General features: G+C 34.5%; 1 long non-coding RNA gene across 1 annotated transcript; it reads left to right on the top strand.

The window, feature by feature from the left end:
* Positions 1 to 13,132: 13,132 nt before the first annotated feature.
* Positions 13,133 to 17,727, top strand: LOC124636457. The gene is made up of 2 exons (XR_006985131.1): positions 13,133 to 15,936; positions 17,410 to 17,727. It is a non-coding gene; the product is annotated as an uncharacterized LOC124636457 (long non-coding RNA).
* The last annotated feature ends 2,439 nt before the right edge of the window (positions 17,728 to 20,166 follow it).

The following is a 20,166-nucleotide window of genomic DNA, read 5'->3' as shown; positions in this document are numbered from 1 at the left end:
CAGGTCAGGATCTGATGATGGAAATCATGAGAAATCGAGGGCAACTATCAGAAATTGTAGGCATTAAACCTTGATTCTCAGATGTATGTCTGGTGATACTATCAAACAGTGAAGGTTTAGAGCTTATCTGATGATGGAGACGTGAGAAAGTCGAGAGAACTCGGTATGTTTTAGTTACGTCGTGTTTGGGCTTACATTATTCGTATTGACGAGAACTTTTCACAAAAGTTAAAAATAAAAACTTTTTACAAAAAAAAAACAACTTCTAAAACAACAAGAAAACTGTTTATATGCATCGGTCTAGATCTCGGTGGTTAAATAAATATAGATGCATCCTCTAGACACCGACTTCTAGACCGATGCACCTAACATCTTTTTAATTTCTTTCTTGCTTTTGTTTTCTTGTTGCTTTTTTATATGTTTGAAGTTGGATTTGTTTGTAAAATGCTACAAAATAAAATAATGCCGACTTTATAAAACAAAGAAAGGGACAGAATTACACTTTTGTCAAGGCTCTAGAAACGTAAAGCCAGCAGCCCCGAATCCTACTCTCTAGAAGTCGTTGTTACAATTCGACAGCTACAAGTCGTCAGGCTGTAGTGTGTGTAAACCCTAGTAAGTAAGTACTTCATTATATTCCTGTGCATGTATGTTTAAGCTTAGTAATGTACTTTATTAATGTACCATTTTAGACCGACACTTCAAGGCGGTTTCGAAAAAAACCTGAAACTGGGGCTCTTTAGGTGATTAATCCCTCAAAAATAAAAGATCCCATTCCTGCAATGGCTGCTTTAACCCAAGTTAGTAGTGAATTCTCATCACCTAAAATAAAATAAGCTCCAACACAAGGTTACGTTATAAATTGTAAAGGAGTTCCCATAACTATATCTGATCTTAGCTGTCGATCCCACAATGGCAGTCATACCTATCTTTGTGGAAAGTCTTCGCCAATACGAATAAAATAAGCCCAAACACGTGGTAGTTGCAACATACCGTTCGGGAGTTCCCTTGACTCTCTGTAGTCTCCATAATCAAATCAGCTCCAAACCTTCACTGTTTACAAGTACCCTCAAAAATACACTCACATGTCTGGTTATGACTCGATGCGTGCCTACAATATTCAAGAGTTGCCCTCGATTTCTCAGGGTTTCCAGATCCTCATCAGATCCTGGTCATCCGGATTGGCACCTTCCTTCTTTATGAAATGTCTTTAACAATAAAAACTAGCATTGCAACCTGTACAATCCTCTGAAACTGCTTGTCTTTTATATTTTTCAAACGATCCTGGACATTCGTCTCCATGGAATTTTAATAAAATATTTATATTCAAAGAAACGTCATACCATTCTCCACGATTTAAAACTACTTTGATTCATGTCCGCCACTTTTTACAAAGCGGGTCAGATATGCCCCATGACCTTTAAGACATAATTAGTTATTTTTAATCAGATTTCTGAATGATGACTATAAAATGTTGTATATAAGTAACTTGAATAAAATAACTTTTACAAGGTACTGGCCTACTATTTTAGTTATATTATAAAATAAAAAATATTAACTATTTTGACTCTCACGAAATTACCATAACTATGATTGTTCTAAACTGAACGGTTGGCGCGAAACTCACTTTTTATCTATACAGCATTTGTACGGAACCCTCGGTGCGCGAGTCTGACTCGCACTTGGCCGGTTTATTTTTTTATTTATACACATAACCTTACATCTACCCTTACAGGACGTGCCTAATGCGGCAGATGGGTTCTTATTGATTATAAACTAAACTAAAATTCAAGAGTTGCCCTCGATTTCTCAAGGTTTCCAGATCCTCATCAGATCCTGGTCCGAATTGGCATCTTCCTTCTTTATGAAGTCTTTAAAACTAAAAAACTAGTACCTGTACAATCCTCTGAAGCTGCTTGTATTTTATATTTTTTTAACGATCCTGGACATTCGTCTCCATGGAATTTTAATAAAATATTTATATTAAAAGAAACGTCATACTAGTCTCCACAATTTAAAACTAATTTGATTCATGTCCGCCACTTTTTGCGAAGCGGGACAGAATGACTAAAAGACATAATTACATAGTTATTTTCAATCAGATTTCTGAATGATGACTATAAAATGTTATATATAAATAACTTTAATAAAATAACTTTTACAAGGTACTGGCCTACTATTTTAGTTATATTATAAAATAAAAAATATTAACTATTTTGACTCTCACGAAATGACCATAACTATGATTGTTGTAAACTGAACGGTTGGCGTGAGACTCATTTTTTATCTATACAGGATTTGTACGGAACCCTCGATGCGCGAGCCCGACTCGCACTTGGCCGGTTTTTTAATGATGATACCTAAATGATAAAGTAAATAATAATTTCAGATTCATAATACAATTTGGCACCATCATTGAACAGCGTTAAGTGATGGATGCTACCTCTAGTTTTAACCATACAAAATGATTGATGAAACTAATGACTGGGCGAGCTGGCTGATTTTCGCTTTGCCATAGATAAATCAATTGTTATGAATTATTCGTGTCGAGCTTTAACTAATAGTTGAGTTTAGTTTTGCGTGAAACTTCGTGACTAGCATTGAATTAGGCCTTTTGGTTATAGTAAATACAGCGTGCTATGACTTAATTAAATGTATTAACAGTTGTGTTCTATTAAGGATAGTAGACAAATTATGAAGAGGAAATTCTGATCTGTGTATTTTTGTAGGTCAAAATAGCATGACTCAATTTAGAGTTTTGCTATTATAGTTTTTTCAGGCGCACTTCCACAGTTTACACTATGTTACAGAGAATTCTCAGATGGCTCGCTGCAAAGTGACGGATTGACAAAGAAATCCTTCACTAAGGAATGGCTTAAGTAACCACATGAATCACTTTTCCAAATATTGGTTGACAATCTTTACCTACTTATAAGTAGGTACCTAAATCAAAGCACTACACTTCTAACAAAAAAAAAAGCAGCCAACACAAAAATAACAATACCTCAATAAAAATACACTTCTTTCAAATAAAACGTAACACACAAAAGTATAGCAAAACCATACAACATTGAGAAAGTCACACTTTCTCCCATTGTGCTTCAAGTAGTCGAGTTACTCTTTAAATCTAATTTGGAAAAGGATTTTCGTGTCAAAACTCTTGCTGTATTTACTGGCAGGTAAGTCAAACACTGAGCAGAGGGATTCAGAGTCGGATTTCATACCATTTGTAAGTTTTAGGCGAATTTTGAGTGAGAAACAGAGAAAAATATTGGTTATAAAATTGTAACCCGTATTGATGTATTTTTGTCTTGATAGTCACTTGATACTTTTTGCTTAAATCAGAAGATAGTTACCAATCATCCTTATGCCCTATACGTTTTTCTATTTATAGTGGGGGCAGCTGTCTTCTTCTTCTATATTTCTCTGTGTGACTAAGTGACATTCTTTTTGCACTCCTAAGTCAAGAAAATGAAAATTGAAAACTAGATGACATAACAGAATAGTGGAATAGTACCTAAGTATAACCATACGTTTCTTGATATGTGAATGTCGGTAAAATTACACTATGCGGCAAAATAAAAGTATGAAAAACCTGAAAGAACTTTAACACGATTATCTCATAAAAATCTCGAATAAATACCATTTAAAAGTAACCGATGGTACGAAATTGTTTTAAGTCAAGAGTGAGTCTTTTTGGAATACAACTCAAATAATAGCTCGTTCATTTCACCATTACACTTTCAGATCGGATCCGAAACAAAGTCAGAATTAGACAGAACTTTCTACCTTACATTAAAAACTTGGAAAGTAAAGAAATAGTCAAAAAGTTTTACCAAATCGCTTTGAAGTTACTCGATTTTTAAAATCTGAACAAATGCCTTAAGGGTTTATCACTTAAGGCTCATGTATTCGTGTGTCCTTCAGAAGTCACCTTTGCAAGTCGTAAAAAGAATAGAAAATTTGATATCTAGGACCTTTTTGACAGAAAATAATCACGAGACAGGAATTTTGCTGAATTTGTCTGAAGCATTTTAGTTAAAAATAGACAGCTACTAAGGTTGTGTTCTCTGAAGATGTGTGCTTATCAGTTATGTTGATATCAACTTTTCCATGTGCGTCGTTTTTATCCCTTCCTGAAGAAACTACTTCCCACATCCTAATTATTTGTTTGAACTGTTTGAAATCTTCCTTCGAGAAATCGAGTAATCGAGACAAAAAAATAAACATCCGAATTGAGAACCTTCTTTTTGGGAACTCGGCTAAAAAGGCATCTCATTTCAAAATTATAGTTACTCCAAAATTCTATGAGCACATTCGTATTATTGTCTACTAAACTCGGAGGACTAATTTCCCAGCGGGCGCATTCGATTTGTCGAACTGTACTGTCGATGCCGAATTCTCAAAGTCAATATTTACGAAGAGATGTCGATACTCGATATTGTAGCGAAAGGTAATAGGCCCTGCGTAGTAGGCTTGTTTTCTCATCGGATGGTAATTGCGAGTGATTTGTGTGGCTAGAGGAAGTTGTCCCAAATAGTGCTTTCCTTATTGCGAACTATTTTTGGATTTGTGACAAATCTCTATATCATTTTAGGAGATTCAATACTAGCTAGATAATTTGATTATGCCTCTCATTCATTCCCGCGGTTTCACTCGCGTCACAATGGATCTACTTTCCTTACCCAGACGGGGATAAAAGTATCCCATGTCCATTTAATGATTCTGAGTTACCTTTAGCCTTTCTTGAATTAAAAATATGTAGTACCGACACTTTTCTTAGTATACCTATAAAGATGTAGGTTTAGTTCATGACAACATAAACTACAGAAATGCACAAAAACAATAAAGAATAACTTCTAAAAGTCTTACAGCAAAACTTCATATCTCTGACCACTACTCAACCAAATCGCGGTCACTCCATAAAACCCCAAAGCTATGACATTCCAGGTTCCTATCTTCTGAAGAACCATCTCATAAATACCCTCATTCTTAGCGGTTCTGACTTGGCAAGTTCTCAATATCTTGCATCCGAATTAAATGTAGGCGTGGTGAATAATATGCAGACTTGCTCGGAGTTGGGAAGTTGGGAGCCATCTATCGGTAGTCTGGGTATTTAATTAATATTTATGCTGCTGTTGTGTTGCTATGTGGTTACCGCGATATTTTGTTGATGAAGATGTGACCGCATTGATAATCTTTTGAACAATAGAATCCGGGAGGCCTAGAAAGTACTGTAAAGACGTGAATAAGAAGACGGATCACAATCCATACAAAATTGCCCCACGTCCTATAACAATGTGACATATCTCAAAAAAAAGATAAAAATGTTTAAAAAAATATGGCATACTCTCTAATTCATTTTTTTTACACCTTCATACGAAAAAAATGCTTTAAAAATTGTTCAGGCGCTGTTATGAAAACATCGTTCATAGAACTATGAATGGACTATTTTATTAAATTATTTTTTTATTTGATAGGGTATACCTCACAGGTGGTCCCATAATCATCAGGTCAGGATCTGATGATGGAAACCCTGAGAAATTCAGGGCAACTTTTGAAAGATGTAGGCATGCGCAGGATAAAAACTTGACTATAAGATGTATGTCTTATAACACTATGCAACAGTGAAAATTCGGAGCTAACCTGATGATGGAGACGAAAGAAGGTCGAGGGAACTCGACAACTGAATATGTAAACTACCTCGTGTTTGGGCTTGTATTATTTGTATTGAATAGACCTTTGCAACAGTGAAGGTTTGGAGCTGATCCGATGATGAAGACCAGAGAAGGTCGGGGGGACTCGACAACAAAATATGTAAACTACCTCAGAAGTCGGTGTCTAATGGATGTACCTAAGTTTATATCCCCACCGACTTCTTCCTATTTTTGGCTTTTCAGTGACAAGCACAGTTGTCACTATCCGCATAAGTGGCAAGTTCTCATCAATACGAATAATATAAGCCCAAACACGAGGTAGTTCACATATTCAGTTGTCGAGTTCCCTCGCTCTTCTCTGGTCTCCATCATCAGATCAGATCCAAACCTTCACTGTTGCAAAGGTCTATTCAATACAAATAATACAAGCCCAAACACGAGGTAGTTCACATATTCAGCTGTCGAGTTCCCTCGACCTTCTTTCGTTTCCATCATCAGGTCAGCTCCAAATCTTCACTGTTGCATATTGTTATAAGACATACACCTTATAGTCAAGTTTTTATTCTTCGCATGCCTACAACTTTCAAAAGTTGCCCTGAATTTCTCAGGGTTTCCATCATCTGATCCTGACCTGATGATTATGGGACCACCTGTGAGGTATACTCTATCAAACAAAAAAACAATTTAATAAAATAGATCATTAATAGTTCTATGAACGACGTTTTCATAACAGCGCCTGAACAATTTTTAAAGCATTTTTTTCGTATGAAGGTGTAAAAAAAATGAATTAGAGAGTATGCCATATTTTTTTAAACATTTTTATCTTTTTTTTGAGATACGTCACATTGTTATAGGACGTGGGGCAATTTTGATCCATCTTCTTTGGTAAGTATTTGAAAAATGTCCTTTTACACTTATTCGATGCCAGCTCACAACATGGGCGCTTGAGACACACTTCATAGGTACGCCGTTCTCTCCTGTTTACATGACCATCTTTACTTATATGTTTGTTTGCTTAATCGCGTTAATCATAAAAACTATAGATATATCTTTGAGTGCGTAGAGTAGTTGCCACGGGAGATGGGTGAAATTGCTGGAGGAAGCTAATAAACACAGTAAACGATCTAAGATTTCAAACAAAATACCTACCTACTAACTTCATATCAAGTTTTCGGTAGTAACCAGAACGAAATCCAAGTAGCTGAGGTGTAAATAATGCGTCACAGCAATACCGATAGTTTTGAACTAGACGAGGCGCCGGGTAACTTTGTTGGGGAAACTTTCCGCAGCGCCATCTATCGTTACATACGATTATTAATTAATAATATTAGATTGTGCGGTACGGTTGCGGATTGTGGTAGGGTTGTTACGTTCTACTATATTCTAATTGTAATAAAATTTTGATAGAACTGTCTGTTTGTGATTATTGGATTAATCCATCCAGAAAGCCAGTGATCGCAGTCTGTTAGGTGGGAAATCATCAAATGATTCCTGACCAGAAGTGTCTGACTGTTATCCTATAAAGCCCATCTAATTCTTCTGGAGGCCCACAGTAACCGAACTATCACGCAGCCATTACAATGGCTATGATTTTAAATGGTATATGATTTTAAAATGCAAAATGGTGGCTCATTTGACATTATATCAGAAACAATGCAAGCTTATGGGATATCGGTAAGCCTATCCCTTAACCAGAAGTGGTACAAAAACTTAAGTGCAACTCACTGACTATAACAATGTTTCTTTGGAACAACTATGCTCTGCGGTTGGCATCGACAGATGATCTACCTCAAGTTTGTCGACTCTTGGACAAAAGTCCACCACACTATTCCATTTCCTAATTTCCTATAACCAACTTGATGTGGTCAATTATAACAAAAATATCCATAACTAGCTGTTCTTAGTAGTATCATTTAAGAGAAAAATAGTGACTACCCGCTGATAAAAAGCAGGAGTTATGCCCAATTCATCATTTTAGTGATTTGGCATCCATAAAAAACGTGTCTCAGTTTGTCATTCGATAAAATATTTTATTTTGCTTAGTCTCAATTCGTCATCCGTACTTTATTTTGTAAAAAGTACTGTCAACAAAAAAAGCTTTACAATATTGTAATATGTTTTTTTTTTATTTATGTTGGTTATGTTTTTTTCCGAATATGGCAAGACGCTATTAATAAAATCGCGATTTCAACGGCGTCACACAACGCACGGCCAAAACCAAAATACCAGGATCGCATAAATCAGATGAGTAATATACCAATCAACGAGTGTCCATGGAACTGCCCACCGTGTACTGGGACCGCATAACTTACAGGAGTATAGCAGTCAAGAGTGTCACGATTTTACGATAAATAAAATAAAATCAGGTAATAAAACAGAAGCCTTTTGTTTTCTAGAAAGAGACCAAATATAGAAGAAGGGGCAAAGTATGGTCCTGTTTTTATTGTTTTGTGTAAGTAACTATTTACTATTATCGGTATTAGCAAAAGAACACGTGGTGTAAATGCATTATTAGTTGGTTGTTGAGTTAGTAAAAATGAATGTTTGCATGTGAGTTAGTAAAAATGAATACCGGAAAAACAGTAAATAGCACAATTTGTGACCAAAACTTAAGCACATTTAAATAAATAAAATAAATATATTTTCTTAACTGTGTATGGATGGTAATTGTCTATTTCACCACCACCCTAAGGTAGACTGGTAGAGAACGCCTAAGGCGTTAAGTCCGCCGTTGTACAATGTGCAAAAAGTATTTTAAATAAATAAATAGTAAGAACAAGAAGTTTAAGAAGATAATTGAAGTGAAACGTTCTGTTTATACGAATAAGGTCCAATAAAAAAAAAACTGCAGAATGTGCAACACAACTGTTGACTAGATTCAAATTATTTTTGTTTTTTTCAATACTTTTATTTCTGACGGTACTCTGCTAAGTGAAATTTTATGCGGGTGACGAAACGAAACTCAAAATTTAAATATTGAATTATTTATTTTGCTCGAATGACCAATTGGGATTTGGTGTATGGAAAAAATAGTTGGTGACCAATCGGTACTAATGACAAATTGGGAATAACTCAAAACCAGCTATCGGGACTTGGATGAAACAGTTAGCGGAAGTTACGAAATACCACACAAAAATACTGGCAACCGATCAGAGGCTACTAGACAGGTACATGCCGCAAATTCAAATGATTTTAATTGCAACAAATGAGTAGATAGAATAAACATAGTTAGATTAAGAATAAAAATTAATTAATAAAAAATAAACCGGCCAAGTGCGAGTCGGACTCGCGCACCGAGGGTTCCGTACAAATCCTGTATAGATAAAAAGTGAGTCTCGCGCCAACCGTTCAGTTTAGAACAATCATAGTTATGGTAATTTCGTGAGAGTCAAAATAGCTAATATATTTTATTTTATAATATAACTAAAATAGTAGGCCAGTACTTTGTAAAAGTTATTTTATTAAAGTTATTTATATACAACATTTTATAGTCATCATTCAGAAATCTGATTGAAAATAACTAATTATGTCTTAAAGGTCATTGGGCATATCTGACCCGCTTTGTAAAAAGTGGCGGACATGAATCAAAGTAGTTTTAAATCGTGGAGAATGGTATGACGTTTCTTTGAATATAAATATTTTATTAAAATTCCATGGAGACGAATGTCCAGGATCGTTTGAAAAATATAAAAGACAAGCAGTTTCAGAGGATTGTACAGGTTGCAATGCTAGTTTTTATTGTTAAAGACTTTTCATAAAGAAAGAACATGCCAATTCGGATGACCAGGTTCTGATGAGGATCTGGAAACCCTGAGAAATCGATGGCAACTCTTGAATATTGTAGTCACGCATCGAGTCAAAACCAGACATGTGAGTGTATTTTTGAGGGTACTTGTAAACAGTGAAGGTTTGGAGCTGATTTGATTATGGAGACTACAGAGAGTCGAGGGAACTTCTGAACGGTATGTTGCAACTACCACGTGTTTGGGCTTATTTTATTCGTATTGGCGAAGACTTTCCACATAGATAGGTTTAACTGCCATTGTGGCATCGATAGCAAAGATCAGATATAGTTATGGGAACTCCTTTACAATTTATAACGTAACCTAGTGTTGGAGCTTATTTTATTTTAGGTGATGAGAATTCACTACTAATGGGATCTTTTATTTTTTTAAATATACATAGAGTTCTCTCGACTTTCTCACGTCTCCATCATCAGGTAAGCTCTAAACTTTCACTGTTTGATAGTATCACCAGACATACATCTGAGAATCAAGTTTTAATTCTATGCATGCCTACAATTTCTGATAGTTGCCCTCGATTTCTCAGGATTTCCATCATCAGATCCTGACCTGATGACAATGGAAATAAACGGCGAGTATACTCTTTCACTACAAAGAAATGATTTCTCAAATCCGTCATACTTGGTCGTTTAAATTCCCCATTGAAATGAGGAAAATATTTGATGTTTACACCTGATTTTCTCTAGAATCCCATGGTTCACATAGATGCGACTAATGCCATAGTAAATCAGAGCCTTTATCATTATACTGTGCTATATTTCGTTCGTATCCGCCGTGTTCCATACTAAGGTGCCCAATGACCTTTGAATGATTTAAAATTTTTCACAGTTTAGAGGCAATTATATTTAAGAAGTGTTTGATATGAATTTCAACTTTAATATCTCTACGCGTTCATGTAAAAAAGGGTAGGTAGTAAGTTTATAATTATTAAAAAAATATTTTATGTCGTGTAAGCAAAAATAATATTTTAATATTTTATGTAACTTCAAATTTATCATTTTCGCAATTTTTCCTTTATCTGTACTATATAACGCTGCTTCGTGGCGAATTTCAAGATTCTGAGTTCACGGGAAGTACCTTGTAGGTTTTGATTCCCTAGCGTGTGACGGAAATTCGTCTAAGGTGTCGGCATAACTGCTGTATCTTTTGATCGCGTTAACTTAGAAGTTTGATTTTTTTACTGCCTAAAGGGACAATAGACTTAGGTATTTGGTATAAATTTCAATTTGATATCTTTATTCGTTCGTGAGAAATAAGGTAGTAAGTTTCATTTTATTAAAATATTTTTTTTATATTATATAACTAAAAAAATGAGATTTTCGCAATTTTTCCTATATTTGCATTATATGACAATGCTTCATGCCAAATTTCAAGACTCTGAGTTTACGGGAAGTATCCTGTAGGTTTTGATTCCTTTGCGAGTGTCCAAAATTTGTTGAAAATATCGACATAATTGACTGTATCTTTTGATTGGCTTGGCTTAGAAGTTTGATATTTTCACAGCTTAAAGGGACAATAGACCTGAGTATTTCATGTGAATTTCAGCTTGATACGTCCACGCGTTCTTGAGATAAAGGGTCTTGACAGACAGACAGACAGACAGACAGACAGACAGACAGACAGACAGACGGACAACAAAGTGATCCTATAAGGGTTCCGTTTTTTCCTTTTGAGGTACGGAACCCTAAAAATAGTTAAATAGGACATGAAATTCAAATTACTTAAATAGGAACTGCAACCTTTTGAACAATATTCACCAACACTAAGGTGTTATAATTATATACTAGGTACAACTAACGATAATAATAATACCTTACAACTAGTTACTTTAACAGGCCATAAAACATAGGTGTACTTAAGAATCATTTACCAAACGGTAAAGGGTGGGAACTCTCATTACTAGGTATATGGTGAGGCAGTTAACTAGCGCAATTACTACTCGTAACTCGTAAATATAGTGGAGTATTAGTGTAGTTACTTACTATGTAATTACCTACAGATTAACCAATTGTTATTTAACACTGTTTTGTAGTTTGGATTTCCTGGTTTCTCTCTCTTTACCTTTAGTTATTTTACGGTTTCACCCCCATTCTGAGGAAACTATTTAATGCATCCACATAAGTATAGTATACAACATTTATTGTAGTTTCAATGACTTTTATACATAGGCTCTTATGATAGTTGTTTACTTGCCAAATGCAGAGGCTCAACTAGGCCTGTACCAGCCTTCAATGGATGAGAAGAGTATCAGTTAGTTTTGTTCTAAAATAAGACTCATTGAGTTAAGAAAATATTTTCATACTACAAAAGCTATTCAGAGTTAAGAATGGTTTTCGCACTAGAGTTTGAAGGAAATCGTCAATATGAACTGAACATGTACTCTTCTACGTGCTTTAAAGGAACCTATCCCCTACAATAGGACAATAATAGGCCAGTATTAAATAAAGAAATATCACAGAAATTCGCCAGACAGGCAATACGCCATATTGTACTCTCAACAATGCATCAAAATTGAATAGAGCCCGTCAAATATAGAATTTACAATAAGACTTCGATTGAAAGGGCGATTTATTAAATAACCTACTTTCGCAGCCTTTTGGGGGCTCGTAGCTGTGAAGTTTTTAAGGTCAAGTGATCGAGTGTTTTGACTAACTTCAATAGGTAATATTGGGAGTTGATAATGTTTTTATTTCTTTGTTTTTTTTTGGTCATTCGACGATCGTCAATTGTATTGCTGGTGCTACTAATGTTGACCCTATTTTTATTGTTTGAATGTGTATTACTTCCAGAAAAGTGTGTATAAGTAAACTATAAAAAGTCTTCGCCCTTCGGGACTATAAAAAGTTTTTCGTTTAAAGATAAAATCCTATTACTTATACAGAACGAGATTATGGCTACTAGAAAACAAATCTACGTCTAACAATTACCATAAAAAAATACTTCAAAATAAAATAACACAACATTTTTGAATGCGCAACCTTATGTTCACAAACCAAATCTCAAAGAGTAAATTAGCACTTAATCATTTCTTTGTGTACCCTAATGTCAAAGAGCACTAGAGCACATTGAAATGTTAGGACCTCCCGACCTATGATTATGGCCTACAAATTGATACTTATCGACACTCCCGAACGTAACTTATACTTAGTAGTAATAAGTAGTTGCGGCGTACTTAGCATGAGTAGGAGCTCAAGCATACTGCAAACTTTTAGTCGGCCGATAGTTTGTTTGGGCTCATAGATCATCCAGATGAATGGTATCATCTGCCTAGCCTTTTCCTAACTATGCGACTGTCTGTCTGACGTCCTCAACCCAGTTACTCTGGCAACCCCCTTGGTTAGACTGGTGTCAGACCTACTAGCTTCTGACTACCCGTAACGACTGCCAAGGATGTGAAATGACAGCTGGGACCTACAGTTTAACGTACCCTCCGAAGCACAGGACGAAGATGAATGGTAGACAGCACATTACAAAGATTAGGTATTTAGCCGGTATCAGATCGACTAAAAGTTGAAATCAAGTTTAAAAATCATGCCTACTATCGGATCAACTGGCGGCCGACTATTTAGTCTTCAGTTTGCGGGTACTCTAAGTATGAGTAATAGTGAGGTGGAGCGCATAGTTATCGGCCAAGCGAACACATGAGGTCACGATCCTAGGGATCGATTATGAACGATAAAAGATAAAAAAGATAAAAGATAAAAGATAATTTATTTTGCAAATATGGGTACATACATGATGGAGTTACACATAAATAGGGTTCTGCCATATTTTACCAAATTGGCATGCAAAAACAAAAAAAAATTAAATACACTAACTAAAAAACAAAAATCTAATCTAAAACACACTTAAAATTAAAAATTATGTATGCCTACTTGGAAGGGTAAAATCCATCTCATTAAAAAAATCATTAATACTGTAGTAGGCTTTATAGGCCAAGAATTTACGTAATGTCTTCTTAAAAAGCAATAGGGGCAGTTCTTTCCAGGCCTTGGGACATTTATTATAAATTATAGGTGCCATACAGAAGACACTTTTGCGCATAAGTGCTGTTCCGGCACTATGAAGACATACCCTGCTGTTGTCCCGTCTATTACGAGGAACTACGTCATCTAACCGTTTGAAACGATCCGGATTAGATTTGACAAAGACTGCTATTTCTAAAATGTATATACATGGCAAAGTTAATATAGCATATTTTTTGAAGAAGGGTACGCAGCTGTCGGTGGGTTTCAGTTTAAAACTGGATCGTATGCATCTCTTCTGAGCCTTGAACACGGTTTCCCTTTCCGTCGAGTTGCCCCAAAACATGACGCCGTATCGTAAATGGGATTCTGCTAAGCCATAATATGCTGTCAATAATGCCTCCACACCAATTATACATGACAGTGTGTGTAAGGCGTAAGCCGATTTACTTAATTTCTTGCACAAAAAATCAATATGGGGTTTCCAGTTCAGTTTTTTATCTATACGGAGTCCAAGAAATTTTGTAGTATCAACCTCTTCTACAGCTTGATTATCATAAAATATATTTAAGTTACTTTTATCATTAATCCGTTGACTAAAGTGTATTCTTTTAGTTTTAAGTAAGTTAATTTTCAAATTGTTGTTATCTAGCCATTTTACTATTTGATTTATAGATTCATTAATATCATTTTCATATGTCTCCGGTTTATTACACGGTATCGTTAATGTGCTATCATCAGCAAATAATGTCAAGTGTTGCGGGATGCATTTCGGTAGGTCATTTATGTACAAAATGAATAAAAGAGGACCCAGTACACTACCTTGTGGTACACCAAATGAGATTTTACGTTCAGTGGATTGATAAACAATGTCATGTTTACTTTTCATATCGATTTTATTTATTTCTGTTATTTGGGTTCTGTTTTGTAGATAAGATTTAATAAGATTGTTAATATTCCCCCTAATGCCATATGATTCAAGTTTATTTAGAAGTGTACCATAGTGCACATAGTCAAAGGCTTGGGTCATATCACAAAATAGGCCGCAGATCGGTTTTCTCTTATCAACATTCTTTGCAACATTGTACAAAAAATCATAAATGGCCATGTTAACTGTCTTGCCAAGTCTAAATCCTTTTTGCTCCTCGCAAAGAAATTTGTTTTTTTCAATAAATGTATATAATTCCTTGTAAATATATTTCTCAAATACTTTAGCAATTATGGGAATGAGTGATATGGGCCTATAATGCTCCATTATCTCTCTATCATCCTTTTTGAAGAGTGGTCTGACAATTGCTACTTTTAAAGCGTCAGGAAACACACCTTCGCTAATGCTGAGATTAATTATGTGTGATAAGTGACCGCAAATTTCATCAGACACATGTTTTAGTATTTTAGTAGCGATACCGTCATATCCCACACTGTTTGTACTATTTAGAGACATAATGATTTTTTTAATATCGTACGGTATGCTAGGGGCCATAAACATTGATTTATTATTGAAAGCTAAGGTAGCTGTTTTAGGTCTGGAGTTGGCAGGAAGTTTAGGCTGTATTTTGTCAATAAAAAAATTATTAAATGCTTCTGCAATAGCTTCGGGATTTGATATGACATCATTATTTACTTTAATTTTGTTTATATTAGCTCTAGGTACGTTAAACTTCGCACGATTGATAATTTGCCACGCGGTTTTAGATTTATTTTTTGATGTTTTTATACTATAATTGTTTTGTGCTTTTTGTGTCAAATTAATTATTTTTTTATATACTTTAGAATATATAGCAAGCCTAGTTTTATCACTTTTATTACGGTTAAGCCTATACTGCCACAATAGTTTCCTTTTCTTTTTGCTGCATATTTTGATCCCTTTTGACAACCATTTAGTTTTTCTAATTGTATTTATTTTTAAGTAAGTCATTGGGAAACACAATTCGTAGAGTAACTTGAAAGTTTCAATAAAATTATTATAGGCAACATTTGGATCATCCGTGCTATATACTTCTGAAAAAGTGAGACTTTTTAAATGGTTTTTAAATTTTAGTATATTCTCTACGCTATAATCCCTTCTTTTAGTGTACCAATATTTGAGACAACATGTTTTTTGTACTGGACATTTCAATATCTGTGCGGTGTGGTCTGACAATGCAAGCTCCGCTACCTCAGTCTTACATGCCTTAACATTATGCGCAAAGTTGTCTATACACGATAAACTGGCCATGCGAGTGGGTTGTTTCAAAGCAAGTTGTAAATTGTAGCTCATAAGAAGACATTCAAAAGCATTCGTAACATTGTTTGGTTTTAGTACATCTATATTGAAATCTCCGCAGATAATAATGTTTTTACAATGTGTATGAAGTAATTCCTGCAAGAGCGTTTCAAGTCTATCAAAGCAATGGTTTAGGTTGTTTGTGTTCGGAATTCTATATACACATACAATTATTATTTTATAGCTGGTGAGTTCCACACCACAGCACTCAAACATGCCAGGAATGGATAACTTTGCTACTTTCGGTAATTCTTTCCATTGAATACCGTTTTTAATAAGAATGCATGATCCACCTCGTTTCTTTTCATTTCTACAAAACATTGCAGCCAGATTATAGTTAGGTAAATACAATAGATTCTGATACCCTTCCATGATAAAGTGCTCAGTAATACATAAGATATCAATATTTATATATTTTTTAGATAGCTCATCTAGACATATTAAGAGATCATCAGACTTATTTATTAAACCTGCAATGTTTTGGTGCAAAATATTGACATATTTATTAGAGAAAAAACTGTTCATTCTCATTATTACTCGAGCTTATAGATACAGCCACATCTGGTACTTCATAGAGGACATTACACACATCTAAGTCATCACATAATGTAAATTCACTTATCATTAAACTTAGGTTACGGAATATATTAGCTATGCCGCGATTATTTACAGTTCTACTCTTCTTCCTAAACATAGCAAAATCATAAGTAAGATAATAATTAGAATCAAACAAATAAACGTAATTATATGTACATGCATCCAGATGTAGCAGACTATTAAAGGTTTCTATTCTAGAATTAAACATTGTAGAATATTCATTTAGTTTAAAAGTGGGTGCACATAAAATTATATTTGTGTGTTGTAATTTTGACAGTGTTTCACGAATGTTGATAGTCAGTTCGACATAGTTCTGTGTTCGATGAAAATCTTCTTCACCGATAAATATTATGCAGTAGTCATTTAAAGTATATTTTTTCAATTTGAGATCTAAATTAGAGATAAGATTTCTTAAACCACAGTTCGGTGTTAGGTAGTGACAAATACTATAGTTCGGAAATGTATCTTCTGCGATTTTTAGTACTTTATTAGTTTTATTTGTACTTAAAATACATATTTTACTTTTTGTAATTTTATTGCCATATTTTTGTTCTTTACACTGCATTCTAGAATCGCTTTGCAGTTTGCCGGTATTGAAATTAACGCCATCTGTGATTGTTTTATCTAACTGTTGATGATTGTTGACACTGGTTGATAAGATTGTTGTTTCGACGCTGGTGGAGGATTCTGCGCACTGGACAGGGTTTTCCAAGTGTTTACCTTTAGACTGGTTAGCTTTAGCACGTGTTTTTTTATTTTTTGGTGTTTGCGGCTTTATCTTAATAGGAGAGCATGTGACTTTTTTATATAATTCATTCTGCTTTTGTAATTCCTGGTTAAGGCGGGTAAGGTTCATATTTTCTAGAGTTAAAGATTCTATTTCTTTATGGGCACCATTGAGTTCCATCGTTAATCTCTCCAATTGTAATTTCAACCCAGTAATGTGGTCATCTTCATCTTGTGAGATATCCGGTAAGCTAGTGGCAGTGCCATCTAGCGGAGAGTCTGTTAGAACAGTAATCTCATTTTCATCATTAGTATTAGATTCAGACTTTGCACGGTTGCGTCTAAACGTTATGTTTTCCAGGAAGTTCATTTTTAATTTTAAATTTATTCCACAGTTCAAACCAAACCAACTTAATTTCTCTATCTGTCGCCGAGTGTCGTTGAACCCGTGTCGGTAAAACAGCTTGTGCAGTGTTTCCGATATTACTCACAAGAGGCGCTGCATGAGGCGATGGCACGGATTTCAAATGCTCGAGAGAAAAAAAACGGTCTTAATTTTTTCTCATTCACAACAGAAGAAGTTTTATTCACTGTTTGATAACAAACACTGTTTTAATGTACACTTATGATGTAAAACTTCTTAATTGTTTTGAGTTTCTTGAACAAGACACCAAGAAAACTGTTATTACAAAAAATACACTATCACTTTATTACTTTAATGTTTCTTTTATAAAACTGTATTTATTTTTAGGATAACACTTGTGCTCAATTATTATACGTTATTGTTCACAATAACACTCAGTACTGCTTGAAAGATGCAATATAAATATTATTTACTAATTTACAAAAAACTTTCTTTACGAGCGCACTGTTTACGTGATGGTGGCGCCATCTACCTACGATTTAAAATGGAGTACGGGAGGTAAATTGGTAAACTGTGCTTTTAAGGTAAATAGTTGTGGGTGTTGTCTACACGTTTATGGGATTGTAAGTGTGGACGCTTTGCTAGATATCTTCATATCTCAAAAATAGTAGGAATTATGAGTAACTCGATCAAATGCCTAGGCGAGACAAACTACGTTTCACAAATTTTAAAACACTTACTAGAACCTGAAGAGTGTGAAACTATGGACGTCTTAAAAAACGTTTACGGTCAAATACAAAACACAAAACCATAAAAAGGTGCTACCTTTTTAAAAATAAAAACTATTTGAGACCAGATCAAACAAAGCAGACCGGTAACAGTTTGCAATAGAACTTAACAGGCTATTTTCACTTATTTACAAAATTTTACCAACTATAATTAACAAAGATAATGCTTGTAAAGTACTCCCAAACTTTGTAATAAGCAGTACAGCAAAACATTTTGTTTAATACTTTAATTTTGTACTTCTAATTAAATTCTTGTACCGAAGAAAACTTACGTATATACAAACGGTTTAAAATTGAGCCGCCGTTAACAATGAAAGTGAAGGTCTTTCAGGCCTTTGTCTAAATTAATTACAAATTTTCCACCTCATTCTGTGGAAAAAATAATCAATCCTATTAAAGAGAAACAATTAAGACGAGAATAAATTTTAATTTGGGAATCGTAGTAGGAAACGGTTGGTGTTAATTTAGTTTCGTTTTTTTTTTGGACTTTTACTAGACTGAAATATTTTCCTTGAATATCTTTTTGCTGAGAAAAAGTTTAAAATTAGGAAAACAAAGAAATAAACGGTTGAGAATGTTAGAACTTTAAAACTATATAAAAGAAGTACGCATAACTTAGAGATATCTATGATTCTTAAGCAAATACATTTTTAAAGTCTAATGCAATTTTTTTTTTTCTTATATCATGTAATTATGTTCAGTTGTGCTATGATAACACTGTGACTAATCCGAAATCACAAATAGATCAAAAAAATAAATCAACCTCATCAATAACCTAATCATTATTATGCCGTTTTACTATTAATTATAATAATTAAAAGTATGTAGCAGGTATAGGTCGACAACAGGTGCTTACACCTTGACGTTGATATTTAAAGAACCTACATTCAACACGGCTTGGTCTTGTACCAGGAAATGGTTTAGTTTGAAATCGAGATTCTGTGGAATATTTAACCTATTTAAATAGGTTATTTTATTATTGATCTATGAACAAGTAACTACGATTTGTATATTAGTGTTGTCTACGCATGATTTCGCTAGCTCACAAGTATTGTATCATTGATAAGTTTTATTCACTTAAAAAAAGTCGTTGCTACAGTCCAACTGGCCAATCGATCAGGAGAGTACCTAAGCAATGCTGGTTGCAGTCGGTCCCAGGATGGGTAATCATCTTTGTCATAAAGAATTTGTTCGTATTTCTAAGGCTTATTTTGTTGTTCCCGGCAATCATGGGTAGTCAGAAAATCTTCCAACAGACTACCACTGCTACCACTAACTTAGTAGTAAGTAATTAGAATTAACTAGAATGTTGTAAATAACTTGACAAATACAGAACATACATTTCGAAATATACCTATGTTTACACAGACAAGATACAAGATAGACTGATTGCCAGACATAATTCCCAACTAGAAATAAATTGATACCCTAGGCTGGTCCTTGATATAATTAACTAGACTACAGACATTCTAATTACATACGACTTACCAGGAAATGATACAAAACATAACACATATTATGGATATGTTCTTTTTGTTTCTTCTCTCGGGAGAGAGAGTTTAAGATCCTTGCACACGGGCCGGGGCCAAGTGAACAAGGGGGACATTAAATCGAGAATGTAGATGAGAGTGTTGAAGATGTTAAAAATTTTCGGGTGATACGGCAGGTATTTAGGATGGTAGCTTTTTGAAGCATGTGAAGTGTGTAAGCAGGCATGTGGAGGGTGTTAAGGCTTTGCTGGAGGGATTTTGGTACTATACCAGTTGTCGAAAGAACTATGGGCACAATGTGAACAGTTTGCGCTTTCCATTGTGTTTTTATTTCTATGGCTAGATATTGATATTTGCTAAGCTTTTCGGATATTGTTGTTTGTACATTGTGAGAGTTTGGTATAGCTATATCTATTAAATATACTGTTTTAGTGCTTTTGTCGTGTAGAGTAATGTCAGGTCTGTTATAATGAATGGTCTTGTCGGTTATTATAGTTCGGTCCCAGTAGA

This window comes from Helicoverpa zea, chromosome 14, assembly GCF_022581195.2.
Source record: "Helicoverpa zea isolate HzStark_Cry1AcR chromosome 14, ilHelZeax1.1, whole genome shotgun sequence".
NCBI lineage: Eukaryota > Metazoa > Arthropoda > Insecta > Lepidoptera > Noctuidae > Helicoverpa > Helicoverpa zea.
This window is presented reverse-complemented; position numbering and strand designations above follow the sequence as displayed.